The sequence below is a fragment of the Oncorhynchus mykiss genome, chromosome 23 (assembly GCF_013265735.2).
Source record: "Oncorhynchus mykiss isolate Arlee chromosome 23, USDA_OmykA_1.1, whole genome shotgun sequence".
NCBI classification, from domain to species: Eukaryota; Metazoa; Chordata; class Actinopteri; order Salmoniformes; family Salmonidae; genus Oncorhynchus; species Oncorhynchus mykiss.
This window is the reverse complement of record NC_048587.1, coordinates 3,652,886-3,668,947: the sequence shown is the minus strand read 5'-3', so window position 1 is coordinate 3,668,947 and position 16,062 is coordinate 3,652,886. Positions and strand designations below refer to the sequence as shown.

General features: G+C 46.0%; 1 pseudogene; it reads right to left on the bottom strand.

The window, feature by feature from the left end:
* Positions 1-9,793: 9,793 nt before the first annotated feature.
* On the bottom strand, positions 9,794-9,928 carry LOC118943944 (annotated as a pseudogene).
* Between the last annotated feature and the right edge of the window lie 6,134 nt (positions 9,929-16,062).

Here is a 16,062-nt window from a genome sequence, read left to right as displayed (position 1 = left end):
ATCTTAACCTCTAGCCCAGCTTAACCCTTACATTAGCCACCTATCTAGAATTCGTAACATAACATAAACGGTGCGTACTGGATTTCCATACAGAACAATACGTAATGCTCTGAGACCAGGTTGAGTTATCCAACACAGTGGCTGGAACCTTGCTAAAAAGTACCATGTGAAAACAGCTCTTCAGCTCAGTTGGTAGAGCATGGTGCGTCCAAGATAGTGGGACCACCCATACATAAAATGCAGGACATTTTATTCATGACAATAAAAAGCTTTTGTTAGAAGTGTCTTCTCAATGGAACATATATGAAAGTCAGTCCAGTACATCTCAGTTTGGCCTATAGTGTGAATTAGAAATACAAGTATTCACACATCAGTAGGGGGTCAGTGTCTGTTTTTTAAAATTCCTCCTGAGATTTGGCTGGGATGAATGAATGGTGAAAGTATCTCGGTTTCCATCTAATTAGCGACAGATTTTCAATGCGAATGTTCGAAAAATCTGCATAAAAACAATATGCGCATTTTCCATTAAATTGACATGTGGATAAAAGGCTGTGCGTGATGACATAGTGCACATTAAAATAACTTATGCTGTTAAATTCCTGTGTATCGAATAAAAAGTTAAAAGGGTTTCTCACCCCCAAAAAATATTGCGTTATATAGCGAGTGTGCCCAGTGTCGTGTATTCATGGATACCAAGGGAAGCCAGGCGTCCCTCAAAAATAAAAAATAAAAATAAATAAGTTATCTTTCATCCCTCTGTGTTTATAATTGTCCTTCACTTTGCAAGAGGCTGAATGTTTCTCCCCCGGATACAGCATCCTAGTGAGCAAAACAGCGCCCCCTCTGGCCATGTATGTGTAAGCCATCTATCGGATGCTGTCTGGTCATAAAGAGTATGACACTGTTGCCACCTGTAGCACAATACAGAATGCTCATTGAATGCACTTGGCCTCCCTTCATTAAAAAATAGTATAAAATAATAGCCAATCAGTGTTAAGCTAAACTGAGTGTCAATTGTAGCCCATTTTTGATTTGTCTTCACTCCCATCACATCACATCAAGAAAAATACATAATCGACAGACACAACTTGAATTGTTGCCTGTTGTTGTGTTGCTGTTGTCCTCTGGTGGCTAGCTAGCTAAAAGTGTCCCTTTCCTGAATTAGCTATGGATGGAGATAGCGATTTTGACGTGTGATTTGAATTAATTCTCCGTATTGGCCAATGATTATAGAATGCCGATTCTGATCCGACCATAAATTCGTACATTGTGCCCCTGGACTGAGAGGATGGAAGTTCGATATGTAGCTAGACGTAGAAGGCTAATGTTAAACTAGCTAACGTTGCCCATGAAAGGAAGTTATGCTAACAATCAAGCATTTTAGCCAGGTAGTGTAGAACAACAAAACATTCAAGTCTGTACTGTATGACAGAGTGATAGACTATCTGTACTGTATGACAGAGTGATAGACAGTCTGTACTGTATGACAGAGTGATAGACAGTCTGTACAGTATGACAGAGTGATAGACAGTCTGTACTGTATGACAGAGTGATAGACAGTCTGTACTGTATGACAGAGTGATAGACAGTCTGTACTGTATGACCGAGTGATAGACAGTCTGTATTGTATGACAGAGTGATAGACAGTTTGTATTGTATGACAGAGTGATAGACAGTCTGTACTGTATGACAGAGTGATAGACAGTCTGTACTGTATGACAGAGTGATAGACAGTCTGTATTGTATGACAGAGTGATAGACAGTCTGTACTGTATGACAGAGTGATAGACAGTCTGTATTGTATGACAGAGTGATAGACAGTCTGTATTGTATGACAGAGTGATAGACTGTCTGTATTGTATGACAGAGTGATAGACAGTCTGTACTGTATGACAGAGTGATAGACAGTTCACAGTCTGTATTGTATGACAGAGTGATAGACTGTCTGTACTGTATGACAGAGTGATAGACTGTCTACTGTATGACAGAGTGATAGACAGTCTGTATTGTATGACAGAGTGATAGACAGTCTGTATTGTATGACAGAGTGATAGACAGTCTGTACTAAATGACAGAGTGATAGACAGTCTGTACTATATGACAGAGTGATAGACAGTTCACAGTCTGTACTGTATGACAGAGTGATAGACAGTCTGTACTGTATGACAGAGTGATAGACTGTCTGTACTGTATGACAGAGTGATAGACAGTCTGTACTGTATGACAGAGTGATAGACAGTCTGTATTGTATGACAGAGTGATAGACTGTCTGTATTGTATGACAGAGTGATAGACAGTCTGTACTGTATGACAGAGTGATAGACTGTCTGTACTGTATGACAGAGTGATAGACAGTTCACAGTCTGTATTGTATGACAGAGTGATAGACAGTCTGTACTATATGACAGAGTGATAGACAGTTCACAGTCTGTACTGTATGACAGAGTGATAGACAGTCTGTACTGTATGACAGAGTGATAGACTGTCTGTACTGTATGACAGAGTGATAGACAGTCTGTACTGTATGACAGAGTGATAGACAGTCTGTATTGTATGACAGAGTGATAGACTGTCTGTATTGTATGACAGAGTGATAGACAGTCTGTACTGTATGACAGAGTGATAGACTGTCTGTACTGTATGACAGAGTGATAGACAGTTCACAGTCTGTACTATATGACAGAGTGATAGACTGTCTGTACTGTATGACAGAGTGGTAGACTGTCTGTACTGTATGACAGAGTGATAGACAGTTTCATACATATGTGCTAGACAGTATATACATATGAGATGAGTAATGTAGGGTAAGTAAACATTATATAAAGTGGCATTGTTTAAAGTGGCTAGTGATACATTTATTACATCAATTTTTCCATTATTAAAGTGGCTAGAATTGAGTCAGTTTGTTGGCAGCAGCCCCTCAATGTTAGTGGTGGCTGTTTAACAGTCTGATGGCCTTGAGATAGAAGCTGTTTTTCAGTCTCTCGGTCCCAGCTTTGATGCACCTGTACTGACCTCGCCTTCTGGATGATAGCGGGGTGAACAGGCAGTGGCTCGGGTGGTTGTTGTCCTTGATGATCTTTTTGGCCTTCCTGTGACATCGGGTGGTGAAGGTGTCCTGAAGGGCAGGTAGTTTTCCCCCGGTGATGCATTGTGCAGACCTCACTACCCTCTCGAGAGCCTTACGGTTGTGGGCGGAGCAGATGCCGTACCAGGCGGTGATACAGCCGGACAGAATGCTCTCGATTGTGCATCTGTAAAAGTTTGTGAGTGTTTTTGGTGACAAGCCACATTTCTTCAGCCTCCTGAGGTTGAAGAGGCGCTGTTGGGCCTCTGTGGGCCTCTCCACTACTGTCCCGTCGATGTGGATAGGTGGGTGCTCCCTCTTCTGTTTTCTGAAATCCACGATCATCTCCTTTGTTTTGTTGACGTTGAGTGTGAGGTTATTTTCCACACTCTGAAGGCCCTCACCTCCTCCCTGTAGGCCATCTCGTCATTGTTGGTAATCAAGCCTACCACTGTAGTGTCGTCTGCAAACTTGATGATTGAGTTGGAGGCGTGCATGGCCACGCAGTCATGGGTGAACAGGGAGTACAGGAGAGGGCTGAGAACACACCCTTGTGGGGCCCCAGTGTTGAGGATCAGTGGGGTGGAGATGTTGTTTCCTACCCTCATCACCTGGGGTCGGCCCATCAGAAAGTCCAGGACCCAGTTGCACAGGGCGGGGTTGAGACCCAGGGTCTAGAGCTTAATGACTAGTTTGGAGGGTACTGTGGTGTTAGATGCTGAGCTGTAGTCGATGAACAACATTCTTACATAGGTATTCCTCTTGTCCAGATGGGTTAGGGCAGTGTGATGGTGATTGCGTCATCTGTGGACCTATTGGGGCGGTAAGCAAATTGGAGTGGGTCTAGGGTGTCAGGTAGGGTGGAGGTGATATGGTCCTTGACTAGTCTCTCAAAGCACTTCATGATGACGGAAGTGAGTGCTACGGGGCGGTAGTCGTTTAGCTCAGTTACCTTAGCTTTCTTGGGAACAGGAACAATACAGCAGACTGGGATAAGGATTGATTGAATATGTCCGTAAACACACCAGCCAGCTGGTCTGCGCATGCTCTGAGGACACGGATAGGATCTGTGGTTTGATGATGTTAAACTCTTTCAGTGTGAAATGGTGCTGGAATAGTGGAGGCAGATCCTGTTTTCTTTGTGACTTGCGGTAACTCTCTGTGGTTCTAAATCAATAGTTGTTCAGTGGTCTGAAAATGTCAGAAACATTAAGTCGCTTGACCAAGCTGTAGGTCATGTAACTGTCTGTTACATGTCAGATGATTCTGACAAGATTCTGCCACTGTGTCTTCTTATTGTCTCGGCCTTTAGGCCTGTATATCAGAGTGGCAAGGGATATAACAGGTTATAGAGTAAACAACACAATTATCACAACACATAGGTTGTTTTTCTGGCTTGGTTTCCCCAGTGATTTTACCCACGCACCTCTACTGAGTGTGCCGAATGTATTGGCACGTGCACTCTAGCCAACAGACTGTATTGGCACGTGCACTCTAGCCAACAGACTGTATTGGCACGTGCGCTCTAGCCAAAAGACTGTATTTGCACGTGCACACTAGCTAGCAGACTGTATTGGCACGTGCACTCTAGCTAACAGACTGTATTTGCATGTGCGCTCTAGCCAACAGACTGTATTGGCACGTGCACTCTAGCCAACAGACTGTATTGGCACGTGCACTCTACCCAAAAGACTGTATTGGCACGTGCACTCTACCCAACAGACTGTATTGGCACGTGCGCTCTAGCCAACAATCTTAAGCACCATTGCACGTTCAACTTACTGATAGTTGTCACGGTAACTGTTGTCAACATGCGGAGAGTTTACTGACGTGCTCTATCTCCACCAGGTTTGTCTTGACATTTTTCTACCGACATGTTGGCTACTTTACTCACATAAAAAGATGGGATGGAAACCTGGTTACTAATCAGGATCCATCTGGGGACACATTTTCATGTGAATATTAAAGTATCTGCACAAAACAAATAAATATGCTAATTTTCCTACCAGTGGTGTGTTTCCACCAGTTGAGTAAAATAGAAAGTTCAGTGTTAAAGTTCAGTGTTAAAGTTCAATGTTAAAGTTCAGTGTTAAAGTTCAGTGTTAAAGTTCAGTGTTAAAGTTCAGTGTTAAAGTTCAATGTTAAAGTTCAGTGTTAAAGTTCAGTGTTAAAGTTCAATGTTAAAGTTCAATGTTAAAGTTCAATGTTAAAGTTCAGTGTTAAAGTTCAGTGTTAAAGTTCAGTGTTAAAGTTCAATGTTAAAGTTCAATGTTAAAGTTCAATGTTAAAGTTCAGTGTTAAAGTTCAGTGTTAAAGTTCAATGTTAAAGTTCAATGTTAAAGTTCAGTGTTAAAGTTCAGTGTTAAAGTTCAGTGTTAAAGTTCAGTGTTAAAGTTCAGTGTTAAAGTTCAATGTTAAAGTTCATTGTTAAAGTTCAGTGTTAAAGTTCAGTGTTAAAGTTCAGTGTTAAAGTTCAGTGTTAAAGTTCAATGTTAAAGTTCAGTGTTAAAGTTCAGTGTTAAAGTTCAGTGTTAAAGTTCAATGTTAAAGTTCAATGTGTTTCCATGGTATTTTCAACTCTACTGATCTTGTCACAGTAACTGTTGTGTTAAATAGCAAATGTGCCTCCTCTGGTCTTGGAAAGTGTGCTCGAGCCAACAGACTGTATTGGAAAGTGTGCTCGAGCCAACAGACTGTATTGGAAAGTGTGCTCTAGCCAACAGACTGTATTGGAAAGTGTGCTCGAGCCAACAGACTGTATTGGAAAGTGTGCTCGAGCCAACAGACTGTATTGGAAAGTGTGCTCGAGCCAACAGACTGTATTGGAAAGTGCGCTCGAGCCAACAGACTGTATTGGAAAGTGTGCTCGAGCCAACAGACTGTATTGGAAAGTGTGCTCGAGCCAACAGACTGTATTGGAAAGTGTGCTCGAGCCAACAGACTGTATTAGAAAGTGCGCTCGAGCCAACAGACTGTATTGGAAAGTGTGCTCGAGCCAACAGACTGTATTGGAAAGTGTGCTCGAGCCAACAGACTGTATTGGAAAGTGTGCTCTAGCCAACAGACTGTATTGGAAAGTGTGCTCGAGCCAACATACTGTATTGGAAAGTGTGCTCGAGCCAACAGACTGTATTGGAAAGTGCGCTCGAGCCAACAGACTGTATTGGAAAGTGTGCTCAAGCCAACAGACTGTATTGGAAAGTGTGCTCGAGCCAACAGACTGTATTGGAAAGTGTGCTCGAGCCAACAGACTGTATTGGAAAGTGTGCTCGAGCCAACAGACTGTATTGGAAAGTGTGCTCTAGCCAACAGACTGTATTGGAAAGTGTGCTCTAGCCAACAGACTGTATTGGAAAGTGTGCTCTAGCCAACAGACTGTATTGGAAAGTGTGCTCGAGCCAACAGACTGTATTGGAAAGTGCGCTCGAGCCAACAGACTGTATTGGAAAGTGTGCTCGAGCCAACAGACTGTATTGGAAAGTGTGCTCGAGCCAACAGACTGTATTGGAAAGTGTGCTCGAGCCAACAGACTGTATTGGAAAGTGTGCTCGAGCCAACAGACTGTATTGGAAAGTGTGCTCGAGCCAACAGACTAACTATTGTTTTGAGAATGACACAAATATTAATTTTCAGAAAGTCTGCTGCCTCAGTTTGTACGATGGCAATTTGCATATACTCCAGAATGTTATGAAGAGTGATCAGACGAATCGCAATTAATTGCAAAGTCCCTCTTTACAATGCAAATGAACTGAATCCCCCAAAAAACATTTCCACTGCATTTCAACGCTGCCACAAAAGGACTAGCTGACATCATGTCAGTGATTCTCTCGTTAACACAGGTGTGAGTGTTGACGAGGACAGGGCTGGAGATCACTCTGTCATGCTGATTGAGGTCGAATAATAGACTGAAGGAGGCTGGAACAAAAGGAGGCTGGTGCTTGGATTCATTGTTCTGCCTCTGTCAACCATGGTTACCTGTAAGGAAACACATGCCGTCATCATCGGCTTCACAGGCAAGGATATTGCTGCCAGTAAGATTGCACCTAAATCATGGTTCTCAGTGTTCTCATGGTTCTCAGTGTTCTAATGGTTCTCAGTGTTCTCAATGTTCTCATGGTTCACAGTGTTCTAATGGTTCTCAGTGTTCTCAGTGTTCTCATGGTTCTCAGTGTTCTCATGGTTCTCAGTGTTCTAATGGTTCTCAGTGTTTTCAATGTTCTCATGGTTCACAGTGTTCTAATGGTTCTCAGTGTTCTCAATGTTCTCATGGTTCACAGTGTTCTCATGGTTCTCAGTGTTCTCAGTGTTCTCATGGTTCTCAGTGTTCTCAGTGTTCTCATGGTTCTCAGTGTTCTCAGTGTTCTCAGTGTTCTCAGTGTTCTCATGGATCTCGGTGTTCTCATGGTTCTCAGTGTTCTCATGGTTCTCAGTGTTCTAATGGTTCTCAGTGTTCTCAGTGTTCTCATGGTTCTCAGTGTTCTCAGTGTTCTCATGGTTCTCAGTGTTCTCAGTGTTCTCAGTGTTCTCATGGATCTCGGTGTTCTCATGGTTCTCAGGTTCTCATGGTTCTCAGGGTTCTCATGGCTCTCATGGTTCTCAGTGTTCTCATGGTTCCCAGTGTTCTCATGGTATTTCACTAAAAACATTGGTTCTGAGTGAATGAGTCATTCAATGGTTCTCAACATAAGCATTACAAGTGTTGTCAGTTTTGAGTTTTATCAAAGGCGTTCCACTGTGAAGCTGGTCCACGTTGAGGCTGTTCTGAGGGCAAAAGGGGGCGCCACTCAATATGAGGAAGGTGTTCCTATTGTTTTGTACACTCAGTGTACATCACTTACATATGAACAAAGAGCCAAGGTGACAAACAAATGTATATCTGGGTCGGACTGAGCAAACAGTCATCTTCAGCTTGGCCTCCACTTCTGGGAATCTAGCTGTGTGTGTGTGTGTGTGTGTGTGTGTGTGTGTGTGTGTGTGTGTGTGTGTGTGTGTGTGTGTGTGTGTGTGTGTAGACGTTAGGTAGCAAGTATGTTTCGGTTTCTCAAGAAGAGGAAACTCCCTTCAACCACACACACACACACACACACACACACACACACACACACACACACACACACACACACACAGTGATTCAGAGAGAGGAGCAGGTGTTAATGAGATATGCTCTTCTATGAACAGCCAACTGACATTAACTCTCGAGGTGCTGACCTCTTACACCCTCTACAGCCACTGTGATTACTTTTTGACCCCGTTGGTCTTTCTATGAACGTTTTAACATCTTGAAGAACGATCTGGCCTTAATGGCCATTTAGTCTTATAATCTCCGGCACAGCCAGAAGAGGACCACCCTTCAGAACCTGGTTCCTCTCTACCCAGTACAGCCAGGAGAGGACTGGGCACCCCTCAGAGCCTGGTTCCTCTCTACCCAGTACAGCCAGGAGAGGACTGGCCACCCCTCAGAGCCTGGTTCCTCTCTACCCAGTACAGCCAGAGGAGGACTGGTCACCCCTCAGAGCCTGGTTCCTCTCTACCCAGTACAGCTAGGAGAGGACTGGTCACCCCTCAGAGCCTGGTTCCTCTCTACCCAGTACAGCCAGAAGAGGACTGGCCACCCCTCAGAGCCTGGTTCCTCTCTACCCAGTACAGTCAGGAGAGGACTGGCCACCCCTCAGAGCCTGGTTCCTCTCTACCCAGTACAGCCAGAAGAGGACTGGCCACCCCTCAGAGCCTGGTTCCTCTCTACCCAGTACAGCCAGAAGAGGACTGGTCACCCCTCAGAGCCTGGTTCCTTTGTACCCAGTACAGCCAGGAGAGGACTGGCCACCCCTCAGAGCCTGGTTCCTTTGTACCCAGTACAGCTAGAAGAGGACTGGCCACCCCTCAGAGCCTGGTTCCTCTCTACCCAGTACAGCCAGGAGAGGACTGGCCACCCCTCAGAGCCTGGTTCCTCTCTACCCTGTACAGCCAGGAGAGGACTGGCCACCCCTCAGAGCCTGGTTCCTCTCTACCCAGTACAGTCAGGAGAGGACTGGCCACCCCTCAGAGCCTGGTTCCTCTCTACCCAGTACAGCCAGAAGAGGACTGGCCACCCCTCAGAGCCTGGTTCCTCTCTACCCAGTACAGCCAGAAGAGGACTGGCCACCCCTCAGAGCCTGGTTCCTCTCTAGGTTTCTTCCAAGGTTCCACCTTTTCTCAACCACTGTGGCTCTACAACTGCATTGCTTGCTCTGTGGGGTTTGAGGCTTGGTTTCTGTAGTTTGTGACAACGGCTGTTGTAAAGAAGGGCTCTATAAATACATTTGATTGATTGATGGATGGATGGTTGCAGCTGGCAGGCATATGTGTCTGCTGTATAGTTAAACCTACCACAGTTTGGAGAACGCTGGTTAACACCTGTATGTCTGCTGTATAGTTAAACCTACCACAGTTTGGAGAACGTGGTTAACACCTGTAAGTCTGCTAAATGTTTGCATAATAGGAACCTACGGTATAACAAGCTCCCAGACTCACCACATGCTCTCCCAGCACTACCTACCACTACTTCTATACGTTACAATCTGTTTAGATCGTCCCATCAATTGGTCAATCAATCTGCTTAAAAACACATAGTACATAATAATTAGGGTTAAGTGCCTTGCTCAAGGGCACATAGATATTTTCCATTTGTCTGCTAGGCTATTGGAACTAGCAACGTTTCACTGCTGGCCCGATACTCTAACGTCTAGCTAGGCTACCTACCGCCCTTCACCACAAATGATGCGGTCTAGATTCCCACATTTGGGGAATTCGAGTGTGATGGCCGAGCCTCACCCTGGATGAATCTCCTAGGTGACCAAGGTGTCTCCCCTCCCAGGTAAGTCATTTTTTTAATTACATTTTTATTGAACTAGGCAAGTCAGTTAAGAACACATTCTTGTTCGCAATGACGGCCTTCTCCTGGCCAAACCCTAACCCGGACGACGCTGGGCCAATAGTGCACCGCCGTATGGGACTCCCAATCAGGGCTGGTTGTGATACAGCCTGGAATTGAACCGGGGTTTGTAGTGAGATACAGTACCTTAGACTGCTGCGCCACTCGGGAGCCCAGTAACCCATGTTTGTTTGTTATATCCAGCCTGTAGCTTAGCAACAAGCCAGACTTGTTAACTCCCTCGAACAAGCTCCATGACGGAGCCTGGGTTGAAATGAGAGGCTGATTGTATTATCGGCTAAATAAAGCCTGTGTGCCAAAGCCAGGCAGATCACTCAAGATTGACATCGAAATTGGACGTCTGTCCATGTCCTGAGAACATCGGGAAATGCCTTCAGAACCAGCCACTAGGGGGCAACAGTGAGCACTATTGCCATCACGTATGTTTGGGTTTTCCTAGGGCATTGTAGACGGGGGTGGTGGATGGGCGTAATTCCATGACCTCGGATCAGATGGTCGTGTGTTTGGAATGAAGGACTAATGAATGTTTTGACCGTATCCTAAACCTTAACTCTCAACTTCGAAATGTGACGTTTGGAGAAAAGTGCAAAAACGTCTAATTGTGTAGTGAGACTGTGAGAGCTTGTTGACCTTAGCATGGGACACTACTAGCCACACACGCACACGGAAGCACACACACGCATGTATGCACGCAAGTTCACACACACAAACACACACACACATGCCTAAAGACATACACACACACAAATACACGCCTAAATACATACACACACACGCCTAAATACATACACACACACAAACACACACACGCCTAAATACATACACACATACAAACACAAACACTCACACGCCTAAATACATACACACACACAAACACACACACACACACACACACACACACACACACACACACACACACACACACACACACACACACACACACACAAACACACACACACACAAACACACACACACACACACACACACACACACACACACACACACACACACACACACACACACACACACACACAAACACACACACACACAAACACACACACACACACACACACACACACACACACACGCCTAAATACATACACACATACAAACACAAACACTCACACGCCTAAATAAATACACACATACAAACACAAACACAAACACGCCTAAATACATACACACACACAAACACACACACACACACACACACACACACACACACACACACACACACACACACACACACACACACACACAAACACACACACACACAAACACACACACACACACACACACACACACACACACGCCTAAATACATACACACATACAAACACAAACACTCACACGCCTAAATAAATACACACATACAAACACAAACACAAACACGCCTAAATACATACACACACACAAACACAAACACAAACACGCCTAAATACATACACACACACAAACACACACACACACACACACACACACACACACACACAAACACACACACACACACACACACACACACACACACACACACACACACACACACACACACAAACACACACACACACACACACACACACACACACACACACACGCCTAAATACATACACACATACAAACACAAACACTCACACGCCTAAATACATACACACATACAAACACAAACACAAACACGCCTAAATACATACACACACACAAACACACACACACACACACACACACACACACACACACACACACACACACACACACACACACACACACACACACACACACACACACACACACACACACATGCCTAAATACATACACACACACAAACACACACACACACACACACACACACACACACACACACACACACACACACACACACACACACACACACACACACACACACACACACACACACACACACACACACACAAACACTCACACACTACTCTGGAGTCAGAAAGGTTGTCTTAGTTTGTGGCGCTCCTGCCTGGTGCCCTATAGACTACTGTAGTCTAGTACAGGAACAGCCTTTAGCCAAAACACAGACTACAGTAAACAATTAACAGGCAGTATGCAGTCTGGATGTCACAAGGGGAAAATACATGCACGGCTCCTCCAGACTGACCGTGAATGAGCTTGCTTGTTTTCCTCTGGTAGAGAAGTGTCATGGACTGAGAACGCTAGCAGTGTTTTACAGAGCACTAAATACAACATGTAACTCTTCTCAGATCCATACCTCTCTTCTTAGAAGCCCAGGCTGCGTTTACACAGGCAGCTCAGCTTTGATCTGGTGCCCAATTATTGGCAAAAGAGGCTGATCTGATTGGTCAAAAGACCAATTAGTTGGAAAAAAATATAGAATTGGAGTTCCTGTGTAAACGCAGCCTTACAGACAGGCAAACAGGCAGGCAGACAGACAGACAGACAGATGGACAGATGGACGGACGAAGAGACAGAATGGAAGGTAGACAGACAGACGGACAGATGGACGGACGAAGAGACAGAAGGGAAGGTAGACAGACAGACAGACGGACAGATAGGCAGACGAAGAGACAGAAGGGAAGGTAGACAGACAGACTATATAGACAATATATGTTTCTACTTTATTCATGTATACGGCTGACTCCTGATATGTGCAACAGCTTAGGACTGTCCTGTATGGGTTTAGGTTCAACAGGATAACACTGGCTTAGGACTGTCCTGTATGGGTTTAGGTTCAACAGGATAACACTGGCTTAGGACTGTCCTGCATGGGTTTAGATTCAACAGGATAACACTGGCTTAGGACTGTCCTGTATGGGTTTAGATTCAACAGGATAACATTGGCTTAGGACTGTCCTGCATGGGTTTAGGTTCAACAGGATAACACTGGCTTAGGACTGTCCTGCATGGGTTTAGATTCAACAGGATAACATTGGCTTAGGACTGTCCTGCATGGGTTTAGGTTCAACAGGATAACACTGGCTTAGGACTGTCCTGCATGGGTTTAGGTTCAACAGGATAACACTGGCTTAGGACTGTCCTGCATGGGTTTAGATTCAACAGGATAACATTGGCTTAGGACTGTCCTGCATGGGTTTAGATTCAACAGGATAACACTGGCTTAGGGCTGTCCTGCATGGGTTTAGATTCAACAGGATAACACTGGCTTAGGACTGTCCTGCATGGGTTTAGATTCAACAGGATAACACTGGCTTAGGACTGTCCTGCATGGGTTTAGATTCAACAGGATACTAATGGCTTGGGACTGTCCTGCATGGGTTTAGATTCAACAGGATAACACTGGCTTAGGACTGTCCTGCATGGGTTTAGATTCAACAGGATAACACTGGCTTAGGACTGTCCTGCATGGGTTTAGATTCAACAGGATAACACTGGCTTAGGACTGTCCTGCATGGGTTTAGATTCAACAGGATAACACTGGCTTAGGACTGTCCTGTATGGGTTTAGGTTCAACAGGATAACACTGGCTTAGGGCTGTCCTGCATGGGTTTAGATTCAACAGGATAACACTGGCTTAGGACTGTCCTGCATGGGTTTAGATTCAACAGGATAACACTGGCTTAGGACTGTCCTGCATGTGTTTAGATTCAACAGGATAACACTGGCTTAGGGCTGTCCTGCATGGGTTTAGATTCAACAGGATAACACTGGCTTAGTACTGTCCTGCATGGGTTTAGATTCAACAGGATAACACTGGCTTAGGACTGTCCTGCATGTGTTTAGATTCAACAGGATAACACTGGCTTAGGACTGTCCTGCATGGGTTTAGATTCAACAGGATAACACTGGCTTAGGGCTGTCCTGCATGTGTTTAGATTCAACAGGATAACACTGGCTTAGGGCTGTCCTGCATGGGTTTAGATTCAACAGGATAACACTGGCTTAGGACTGTCCTGCATGGGTTTAGATTCAACAGGATAACACTGGCTTAGGACTGTCCTGCATGGGTTTAGATTCAACAGGATAACACTGGCTTAGGACTGTCCTGCATGGGTTTAGGTTCAACAGGATAACAGTCTAGTCGGCCACATCTGCGCTCATCCAAAGTGAACTCATCCGTTGACTGTACTGAAACCACATCCGTTTCTGACTGCTGCTCTTTGAGACTGTTTAACTGAACTGCACACTGTTCCTGTAACAGATGTGGAGTTGACAGTACTGATGACTTCTCTAACTTCCCCTTTCTCTTGTTGCTCTACAGCAGGCCTGGGCAACTCCAGTCCTCAGGGGCCTGATTGGTGTCACCGTTTTAGCCCCAGTCCCAGCTAACACACCTGACTCCAATAATCAACTAATCAGTTTAGAATGTAATTAGTTTAATCAGGTGTGTTTACTAGCATGGAGGGAAAGTGTGCCACCCAATCAGGGCCCAGAGGACTGGAGTTGCCCAGGCCTGCTCATACTCAATAAGCAGACCCGGACCCAGAACGGGCACAATATGACCAAATATGTATTTATTTTGTTGTAAAATTGTTTTTTTTAAAGGATATAGACCAGGGCCCACAGTGCACTACTATAGACCAGGGCCCACAGTGCACTACTATAGACCAGGGCCCACAGTGCACTACTATAGACCAGGGCCCACAGTGCACTACTATAGACCAGGGCCCACAGTGCACTACTATAGACCAGGGCCCACAGTGCACTATATAGGGAATAGGGTGTCATTAGGGACTGAGACTCAGTCTCTTCCTATGGGTCTGAGAAACCCACTGAACTGACCAGCGAAGACACAAACACACACACACACATTCATACACAGAGTGGAGGAGGGCTGAGGGACAGGACCCTGGGGACGGAGGCAACAATAAGGTGCTCTACAGGAGAGCCCTCACATCTCTCAGAGGGACAGGACCCTGAGGATGGAGGCAACGATAAGGTGCTCTACAGGAGAGCCCTCACATCTCTCAGAGGGACAGGACCCTGGGGACAGAGGCAACGATAAGGTGCTCTACAGGAGAGCCCTCACATCTCTCAGAGGGACAGGACCCTGGGGACGGAGGCAACGATAAGGTGCTCTACAGGAGAGCCCTCACATCTCTCAGAGGGACAGGACCCTGGGGACAGAGGCAACGATAAGGTGCTCTACAGGAGAGCCCTCACATCTCTCAGAGGGACAGGACCCTGGGGACGGAGGCAACAATAAGGTGCTCTACAGGAGAGCCCTCACATCTCTCAGAGGGACAGGACCCTGGGGACAGAGGCAACGATAAGGTGCTCTACAGGAGAGCCCTCACATCTCTCAGAGGGACAGGACCCTGGGGACAGAGGCAACGATAAGGTGCTCTACAGGAGAGCCCTCACATCTCTCAGAGGGACAGGACCCTGGGGACAGAGGCAACGATAAGGTGCTCTACAGGAGAGCCCTCACATCTCTCAGAGGGACAGGACCCTGGGGACGGAGGCAACGATAAGGTGCTCTACAGGAGAGCCCTCACATCTCTCAGAGGGACATGACCCTGGGGACAGAGGCAACGATAAGGTGCTCTACAGGAGAGCCCTCACATCTCTCAGAGGGACAGGACCCTGGGGACGGAGGCAACAATAAGGTGCTCTACAGGAGAGCCCTCACATCTCTCAGAGGGACAGGACCCTGGGGACAGAGGCAACGATAAGGTGCTCTACAGGAGAGCCCTCACATCTCTCAGAGGGACAGGACCCTGGGGACAGAGGCAACGATAAGGTGCTCTACAGGAGAGCCCTCACATCTCTCAGAGGGACAGGACCCTGGGGACAGAGGCAACGATAAGGTGCTCTACAGGAGAGCCCTCACATCTCTCAGAGGGACAGGACCCTGGGGACGGAGGCAACGATAAGGTGCTCTACAGGAGAGCCCTCACATCTCTCAGAGGGACAGGACCCTGGGGACAGAGGCAACGATAAGGTGCTCTACAGGAGAGCCCTCACATCTCTCAGAGGGACAGGACCCTGGGGACGGAGGCAACAATAAGGTGCTCTACAGGAGAGCCCTCACATCTCTCAGAGGGACAGGACCCTGGGGACGGAGGCAACGATAAGGTGCTCTACAGGAGAGCCCTCACATCTCTCAGAGGGACAGGACCCTG